Here is a 10139-nt window from a genome sequence, read left to right as displayed (position 1 = left end):
TTCTTTCTTTCTTTCTTTCTTTCTTTCTTTCTCTCTTTCTTTCTTTTCTCTTTCTTTCTCTCTCTCTTTCTCTCTCTCTTTCTCTCTCTCTCTCTCTCTCTTTCATTGTTTAGTTTTTAGCTCCCACTTATGAGTGAGGCTGTGTGGTATTTCTCTTTCTGTGCTTGTCTTATTTTACTAATGGTTTGTCTTATTTTTACTTATTTTATAATGGTTTGTCTATTTTGCTTATCTTCTCAAAAAAACCACTTTTTGTTTCATTGATCTTTTGTATTGTTTTTTGGGTTTCTATATCATTTAGTCCTGGCCTGATTTTAATTATTTCTTTCCATGTACTGATTTTGGGATTGGATTTCCCTTCTTTTTCTAATTCTTTGAGGTGTAGCATTAGGTTGTTTACTTGAAATCTTGTTATTCTTTTGATGTGTTTATTGCATTAAACTTCCCTCTTACTGCTTTAGTAGTGCCCCACAGGTTTTGTATGATGTGTCTTTATTTTCATTAGTTTGGAGAAATTTTTTGATTTCCTTTTAAATTTCTTCTTGGACCCATAGGTTGCTAAGGAGCATGTTGTTTAATTTCCATATGTTTGAATAATTCCCAGAGTTTCACTTGCTATTGATTTCTAGTTTTAGTCTGTTGTGGTCTGAGAAGATACTTGAAATGTTTTCAGTTTTTTAAAATTTGTTGAGGCTTGACTAGTGACCTAACATATGGTCTATCCTGGAGAATGTTCCATGTGCTGATGAGAAGAATATATATTCTCTGGTGTTGGATGAAGTATTCTGCAGAAATATGCCAAGTCCAATTGGTTTAAAGTGTCATTTAAATCCTGCATTTCTCTGTTGGCTTGTTCCCTTGTGATCTGTCCAATTTGAGAGAAGGTGTTCAAGTCCCCAACTATTATCGTATTTGGGTGTATCTCTTTCCTTAGGTCTAATAATGTTTGCTTTATATATCTGGGTGCTCAGATACTGGGTGCATATATATTTATGATTGTTATGCTTTCTTGCTGGATAAATCCCTTTATCATTATATAATGGCTTTCTTTGTCTCTTTTTATAGCTTTTGTTTTAAAGTCTATTTTATTTGATATAAGAATAGCTACTCCTGCTTGTTTTTGATTTCCATTTGTGTGATATATCTTTTTTATCCCTTCACTCTTATGTCTATGTGTGTCTGTACAAGTGAGGTCAATCTCTTGTAGAAAGCATATAGTTCAGTCTAGCTTTTTAATCTAATCAGACAGTATGTGTCTTTTGAGTGGGGAACTTAATCCATTTACATTTAGGGTTGTTACTGAAAGGTATTGTTTTATTTCTGACATTTTATTGATTTTCATTTGGATGTTTTAAGTATCTTTTGTTTCTTTCCTTTTATTGTTTGTCTTTGGTTTTTGTTAGTTTTTGGAGGTGGTAACATACACTTTTTTTTTTCTCATTTGCATTTTTGTTCTTCCTGTGAGTTTTGTTCTTTCTTGTGTATTCACAGTAGTGATTATCATTTTTTGGATTCCAGATGCAGAACTCCCTTGAGTATTTCTTGTAGAGCTGGATGTGTGGTGGTGAACTCCTGTAGCTTTTGTTTGTCAGGGATATACCATATTTCTCCTTCATTTCTGAGGAATACCCTTGTTGGGTTAGTGTACTTGGCTGGCAGTTTTTTATTTTTTTTTCTTTTAGCATTTTGAATATATCTTCCTATTCTCTTCTGTTCTGTAGAGTTTCTGTTGATAATTCTGCTGTCAGTCTGATGGGGACTCCCTTATAAGTGACTTGATGCTTTTCTCTTGCTGTTTTTAGGATTCTCTCTTTGACTTTGAGTTTTGTCAGCTTGACTGTAACATGCCTCAGAGAGGACCTTTTGGACTGAATCTGTTTGGGAATATTCATGCCTCCTGAATCTGAAGGCCCATGTCTCTCCCTATACCTGGAAAGTTTTCCACTATTATTTCTTTGAATATGTTCTCGATGCCTTTTCCTTTCTCCTCCTCTTTGGAAATAACTATGATTCGGATATTTGTATGCTTCAGGTTGTCTGCTATCTCTCTTAGATTTTCTGTATTTTTTAAAATTCTTTTTTCTTTTCTTTTGTCCACCTGAGTATTTCAAAGAGACTGTCTTCAATATCATAAGTTCTTTCTTCTGCTTGCTTTAAGTCTTCTGCTTATATTCTCAGTTGTGGTTTTGATTTCCTTGAACAAGTCCTTTAGTCCATGAGTTCCGCAACATTCTCTTTTAAAGTATTGATCTCTTTGTAAATTTCCTCCTTCATCTCCTGGATAGTTTTGCTCAGTTCATTGTGTCATCTAACTGCATCTTCTTGCATTTTATTGACTTCCCTGAAAATTTTTAGTTGGAATTACTTTTCAGTCATTTCAAGGGTTTCCTGATCTATAAGGTCTGGTACTCGAGAGTTATTGTATTCCTTTGGTGTACTCACATTTTCTTTTTCTTTTTCTTCTTTTTTATTTTCTTCATATTTCTAGTATCTCTACATTGATGTCTGGTCATCTGCTAGAGCAGTTGTTTTTTCTGTTACTCCTTCTGTAGACTCCACTGGTGACCCTTCTTGTGTCAATCCAGTTGAGTGGTTGGTGGTCCACCTGCATAGCAGCAGTGGCTGCTGTGGCTGCTGTTATGGTAGCAGGTCACCCTTGCTGTGGCAGTGGTTGTGAAGAGGTGGCTTTGTTGGACTGACCACGTGGCAGCAGTGGATCCAGTGGTGGCAGGCTGCTCACATGGCAATGGTGGTTGCCTGGCAGTGTTGGTGGTAGTGGCAACTGCAGCAGTTGTGGTTGCAGCAGCCACCTACTTGGCTGCAGTATACACAGTGGTGGCCTGCACAACTATGTTGTCTGCAGTCACAGCAGGGCTATCTTGTGGCAATGGCAGCAGCAATGGTGGCTGCTATAATCACTTCTTTGCCACCTGTGGTGTCCTTGGCATCAGCAGTGTTACCTTGTGGGGGCTGCAGTGGTGCTGGCAGCCGCAACTGCCTCCCTCACATCTGCAGTGTCTTTGGCAGCAGCAGGGTTAAGTCATGGCAGCCGCAATTTTGGCAGCAGTTTCAGCCTCCTCCCTTGCATCTGAGGAGTCTATGGCTGAAGTGATGGGCAACATGCAGGACTGCTGCTCTGTGGGGAGCTGCTCTGCAATGGGTGATGGTTCTGGGACCAGACTATGGCTCTGGTGACTGCAGTGATGGTGGTGGTGGGCCCATTCTAATCTTCTTCTGCGGAAGGAAAATGTCCTGGGCACCTCTAGTCTGCCATCTTCCCAGCAGTCCTTTTTTTTTATTTGTTGACATATGATAAATATTTATTTTTGCAGAAGACAGCATATTTATTGTAGAACAAATAGAACCTGTTGAGAAACAAAGAGGAACACTAGACTCTGTAGAGTTCTTCCATCCAGGAGTGAGCCTGTTCCATGATGAGTCTACCTCTCCCTTCCAGAAGTATCCTGGTGCTTGTCTGCTCAGGAAGTGCCTGCACCTGGATGGCCATAGCTTCATCTTGGGCTTCCATCCCTGGACTGAGGAACCCCTCCCCACTCTTAGACTGTGCATGTACTGCCTGCCAGGTACCAACTGTCACTATTCCCATTTTACAGATGAGAAAACTGAGGCTCAAAGAAGTGATGAGACACGCCCAAGGTCACACTGTGAGTCAGACAGAATTAGGACTTTATAGGAAGATATGGGCATTTCTGCAACTAACACAGGGCACCAGTCTGCCAGGATTCAGGTTGGACATCAAACTTCCCCAGACTGCAACCTCTTCCACCCCAAACTAGATTCAGAGAGGCCATGTTGTTAGCTTTCAGAGCTGGGGAAGCTCTCTGGAGCCACCTTGCTCAAGTTTTTATTGCTGTGAGAGAAAACTGAGGCTCAGAGCTGGAGAGTGACTTGCCCAGGCACTGGGGCTGCAGTGGTGGGTGAATAGGGAAACAGTCTGCTCCTCAGAACTGTCCTGAGGTAGCTGTGCCTGCCTAAGACCAGGACAGAGTGGGAGACCCTGGTCCTGGCCAGGCCCTGAATCAGTGCCTTTTTAATATCTGTAGGATCTGTGGTGATGTCCTTCTTTTAATGCCTAAAATTAGCAATTTATACCCTCTTTCTTTTTTTGCCTTGATCAGTTTTGCCAAGGGTTTACCAATTTGATTAGCTTTTCCAAAAATCAATTTTTGGCTTTTTTAAATTCTTTATTTTCTTTGTTTTGTATTTTATTTATTTCTGCCTTTTTTCTTTTTCAAGGTCTCCTTTCTAACTTTTTTTTGGGTCTTTCATTCTTTCTGTCTTCTTTTCTTTTTAGCTTCTTGATTTAAGTTTACAGAGAGAACTTTTTGTACATTACCCAGGAGCTCAATGAATGAATTCAAAAATCAAGCATTAAAGAATATTTTCTTCCAGGCTGTATGCACATGCATACACGTGCACATGCACATATGTACACACACACACACCCCGAGGCTGGTCTTGAGAAAACAGTACTTAGGGCCAATTGTTTTAGGATCATAGTAGTGGTTACCTGTTCAATATTGCAATAAGAATAATCCTAAATGTAGTAGGGTGAGAGGCAAATTCATAAAATGTTTATAAGTTTTTTTCACTTAATAATATACTGTGAATATTTTTACATCACAATACACTATATTTTAAAACACAAATTTTATTGGTTGCATAGTTTTCTTTGTATGACTAAAGCATAATTTGTTGGTACATTTAATAAATAATTCTATTTTTCAACATATAATCATTTTGAATTTTTACTACTATACATGAGCCTAAATATCACTAAAAAAACTTATTTACACATTTATCTTATAGGAATGATGTATATATCACCAAATTACCCTTCAGATGATATTTTGAGGGTTTTAGTGGTTTTGGGGTTTCTTTCATTTTTATTTTTAATAGTAAATTGAAAAATTATAGTTGTATGTATTTATGGAATACAAAGTGATCTTAGGATTTATGAGTATAATGTGGAATAATTAAATAAAGCTAATTAAAATATTTATTACCTCAATACTTAACATTTGAAATTTACTCTCTTAGCAATTTTCAAATGTACAATGCATTATTATTTACTATATTCTCCATGCTTAGCAATATATCTCAAAGAAAAAAATTTTCTTTCTGTCTAATTGAGGCTTTGTAGGCTTTGACCATTATCTCCCCATTGCCCCTACCCCCTCAGCCTCTGGTAACCACCATCTAACTCTCCTTTTTATGTTTTATAAAAAAGTTTTTAGAAACTCACAAGCAATTTTGACAGGAAAACTGGATTTCTTTCCTTGGCCAACTCAATACACTTTTATGCCCTGAACTGGGAACATATGTATTGGGTTCAACATTGCTTCCATGGGGAAATGTGTTCAAGTGTTATCCAACTTAAATAATAAATGTTTTAGTATGCATGAAACTCCTCAAGAGATATGTTGATAACAATTACCTTTGTAGTCAAGATGCCTACAATTTCTTAGAAACACTATTGTGTACATTTAATTATAATGCAAGGCAGAGCGTTATAGATGTTTAATGGAGGTATGGTGCTTAACACATTGCAGGTGTTCAACTAATATGTTGAAATAAATTACATTCAACACATTACATTCTGTGCTATCCCAGAGGAGTGAATGAGTAATTTTGATGGGAAGAAGATTGGAGCAGGCTTCATTCAGCAGCTGGCCTTGAAGCTTTTCTACTGCAAGAGCTCCATGAGGGGAAAAGCCAGCGTGACAGAAGGCCCGGGAGTGGAGGCTCCCAAGGAAAGGGATCTGCTGCAGCTGAGGGTCATGCCAAACACAAGGTCGGGAATACTCTGTGAACATGCGAAGGATTCTGTTCAGGCAGGCAAACTCTTTCTTAGATATGTTCTAATTTAGTTAGTAGATGTGTTCCTGAATATTATGTGAAACCTAATTTTTTGAGAATTAAATGCTGTAGGTAATGGATAGAGAACAAGCTAGGTGATTCTCTGTGTTCAAATGAAGAATTAGTTTTCTAATATGTTCATCCCCCAAAGCTAGATGTTTATATAATGGTTTGGCTTAAAGTTAGCTGTATCTGTAATATTATGCTCTTCAGTGCACTTAAAGTTTTATTGTTCTCTCTCTCTAACACAACCATATACACTACTTTATATTTTTGGATTTGGGACATTTAATTCATACAAAAACAGATTGTTAGCTTACAGAGGACTTGAATTATTTTCTAGAATTTGTAGAAGTTAGCACTTACAAGTAGAAATATAATGTCATCAATAGTAACAAGGAAAAAGAAAAACAGAAAAGAAAGTCTTTGCTTTCCATAATGTTTATCTCCACCAACTCAGCCCGTCTGTGGTTACTGGCAGGTCATTTCATTTGGAACCTGTTGGTTTCCCCCTTTTCCTTGTGCTCTGGAAAGCATCCAACTTTATCCCTTCATGGAAAGTTTCTGCAGTCTTATTACGGGAGGTACAAAATCATCTCTATTACCTGATACAGCAAAGTCAGGGCCAGTGGAGGGTTAATTAGAGAATACTTATAAAGCATTTCAGAAATGAAAAAATGTTCGACAAATGCCAAACTTATTAAGATACCTGGCAGAACGTATCAAAAAATAAAATTTTTATGCTGACTTAGATTTTGCTTAATTTTTAAAAATGAAGGTGTCAAACACTCAAATTTCAATTTAATTCAACAAATATTTCTTGAGCACATATGATTTTCCAAGTTTGTAGGACAAAGATGAATAAAATCTGTCCCTTTCTCTTAAGGGATTTACTGTTTAGTGGCTGAATATACAGATACACAGCTCATTCTAATTCAGCTTAATCTCCAAAAGCTCCTCAAAGAGGTACAAACTGGGTACTGTGGGATGTTAGCGAAGATACTGTGAAAAGGACATTTTAAGTAGAGGAACTGCGAGTTGAAAGGTGGGAAAGGCATTTCAGGGGAAATGTAGGTAGTTGAATTTTGTCTATCAAGGGCAAAGATTGGGTGGGGAATGTAGAATGCGGTGAAAAAATAGACCTTTATTAACAGGCTAAGGAGGCAGTAGAGAGCTGCTAAGGCTTTTGAGAAGTGGGTGGCGAGGGCATGACTGGACACAGAAAGTAAAATCACTCAACAATTATTCATGAGTACTCGGAGGATTACCTGTTCTTAGGTAACATTTTAATACTGACAACAGTTTCTTTAGATGAGTTCTTATTTACATTCAAGGACTTGCGTCAAGTTTCTACTAAAATCTAAATTGTGTTTTAAATATATCTGTTCTCTTCCTTGCAGAAATACCTCTTTTTACCCTGTGTTCCCCTATGGTAACCTCTGATTTCGATCTCCTGCCAGCCTTGCTTGGCCCTATTTCCTCCCAACCCCCTTGAAGACAGGGTTACTTTCCTAGTCATCTAGCGCTGGCATCTCCATTCAGGTCGCTTTTCTTTTCTTCCTGATTCTAAGTTCTATTGTTTCCCTCCAGATAATGGAGAGCTAGGTGTGCCTGTGAAATTCTGTGATCCTTTTTAAGTTTTCAATGCCTAGCGTGATTCACATAAGAAAAGTGAGAAAAGTAAGAAGTGGTAGTAGATCAAAAACAAAGCCCTGAGGGAACATGGAGTTGGAGAGACCTTTGAAAGTGTTTTTTAAAAACTATTAAGCAAGATAATATCACTCTGCCTCAGCTTCTTTATGTGTCAAACAGAGGACAATAGTATCTGTGCCTGGGATTGTTACAAAAATTAAATGAGTTGATATTTTGGCAAAATATCTAGTGAGGTGACTGGTACATGGTTACCATTCAGTAAAGGTTAGCTTAAAAAATAAAGACTACATGGTAACACCAAGGTCAAGAGTTAGGATCTCCATACTGACCAACTGCCAAAATTAAATAAATAAAAATAAATAAAGACTAACATCTAATAGTTATACTAAAATAATTTTAACATGAAAAAAGTTTACTTTCTTAACTGTCCTTATTCTTATTCTATTTCCCTTTATTTTCTTTCCCCTTCATCTTGTTTCAGATCTTCAAGTATTCATAACCTTGAGAAAACACACCACCACCTTGTGTGTGTGCAGAACCCTTCTGCTTTCCCAGAAACCAGCTGTGAGATGGAAAGACAAGAGGCAGCTGAGACAAGCACCTGAATTAAATAATTGAGTCGTGTTGAAGTCTTTCTTGCTTATCAACAAATATCATTGATTACCTCTCTTAGATGAAGCATGGGATATCTCTGCATATGTTTTATCTGATAAGGCTCACATATTTTACTCAGCCAATTTCAGACGTAATAGCATAGATCAGTGATTCTCTACCAATGGCCATTTTGCCATCACCTCCCCCCAACAGGGAATATTTAGCATTGTCTGGAGACATTTTTGTTTGTCACAACTGGGAATTGCTACTGGCATCTCGCAGGTGGAGGACAGGGCTACTGCCAACATCCTGTGATGCACAGGATGGCTCTCCACAACACAGAATTATCCAACACCAAATGTCAGTAGTTACAATGTTGGGAAACCCTGGCTTAGATTAAATAAGTCTATTCAATTAGTGCCAGGGGATGGGGAGGTTCTGAGGAGATGGTCCTAGAGGATGAACAGATGGAAAGGCTAGTTGACTACTGGGCACACCTGAGTGGGGAATTATGGGCCAGAGCAGGTAGAAGGAGGATCCTGTGATCCAGGAAGAAGTGCTGGTCATTGGCACCTGAAACAAACTTTGACTAATTTTCAATTTGTTCAAGGTAATGGGAACAGGATATTCAGGGAATTACATGGCCACAGGGCAGGCCTTAGGTAAATGAATACTTTTGTGTTTTTTTGATGGGGACCCTCCCAACAGATATAAATGGTGACTTGGAACAGTGAGAGTCCAGCCCTAGTTAGCTCAGCTTTTCTGTGTACATTGCAATGGAGTCAAGGTAACAGGAAGAAAAGGCGACATAGAGTCAGAATTGCTCAGGGGCCAACCCTATGGCTCACTCGGGAGAGTGTGGCTCTGGGAGCACCGAGGCAAGAGCCGAGGCCACAGGTTTGGATCCTATATAGGGATGGCTGGTGCGCTCACTGGCTGAGCGCGGTGCGGACGACACCAGGCCAAGGGTTATAATCCCCTTACTGGTCACAAAAAAAAAAAAAAAAGAATTGCTCAGAATATTTAGAAAGAGTTAAGATGTAAACAGAATAGTTCTGAGAATTACAAGATCAAATCAAATTTTGGTAATAGACAGGTAGACAATGACAAACAGAAATTTCTCAGCTGAACTAGATTAAATGTTGTTGTGGGTTTAAAGTATGTCCAAAATTCCTTGATGCTCCCTTCAAAGGGGAGAGCCTAATTCTATTCTCTGAGATTGAGTTGGATTTAGTGACTCACTTCTAATGAATAGGATAACACAGAAGTAGTAATGGTATGTGACCCTTGAAGCTAGGTCACAAACAACAAACAACACATAGCTTCTGCCTTGCTTTCTCTTTTGGATCACCTGCCCAGGAGAAAGTCATCTGCCATGTCTTATAAGTAGACTTATGAAGAGGTATGTGTGGTAGGGAACCTTGGCCTGCTGCTAGTAGCTGTGTGTGCGATCCATCTTGGGAGCAGATCCTCAGCCCCAATCAAGCCTTCAGATAACTGATGACATGAGAGAACCTGAGCCAGAATCACCAGCTAAGCTGCCTCTAGGTTCCTGACCTCAGACACCATTGATAGTAAGTGCTTGTTTTATGCTGGTAAAGTTTGAGATAATTGCTAAGTAGCAATATATACCTAACATAAATATTCAGGTTAGAATTGTTTATTAAGGACTGTTATAGATATATATGTGAGGTTTGGTTATATATTTTGAGAATAGGTCTCATTATCTATGTAAGAGATAGGTTTTGACTCAGAATTGTGTGGTAAGATATGAACTCCTGAACTAGACTGCCAGGGTTCCAATCCTGACTTTCTCACTTACTAGCTTTGTGACTGTGGACAATCTACTCAAACTCTTATGCTTCAGTCAACATTTTAAGAACAAAGGCAATAATTTGTAGTAGTAAAGTGCTTATTAGAGTGTCTGGAACATAGTAAGCATGAAATATGCATTAGCTGTTATTACTGTTTCTGTAGTTATTTCGCCTTTTACTCAGATGGTAGTTAGGTTT

General features: G+C 38.3%; 1 long non-coding RNA gene across 1 annotated transcript; it reads left to right on the top strand.

Moving 5' to 3' along the window:
* The first annotated feature begins 5638 nt into the window (after nt 1-5638).
* On the top strand, nt 5639-8162 carry LOC103593306. The gene is made up of 2 exons (XR_550736.1): nt 5639-5815; nt 8015-8162. It is a non-coding gene; the product is annotated as an uncharacterized LOC103593306 (long non-coding RNA).
* The last annotated feature ends 1977 nt before the right edge of the window (nt 8163-10139 follow it).

The sequence above is a fragment of the Galeopterus variegatus genome, unplaced genomic scaffold (genome assembly GCF_000696425.1).
Source record: "Galeopterus variegatus unplaced genomic scaffold, G_variegatus-3.0.2 Scaffold1320, whole genome shotgun sequence".
NCBI lineage: Eukaryota > Metazoa > Chordata > Mammalia > Dermoptera > Cynocephalidae > Galeopterus > Galeopterus variegatus.
The sequence above is the reverse complement of the archived record's forward strand: the minus strand, read 5'-3'. Positions and strand labels throughout refer to the sequence as shown.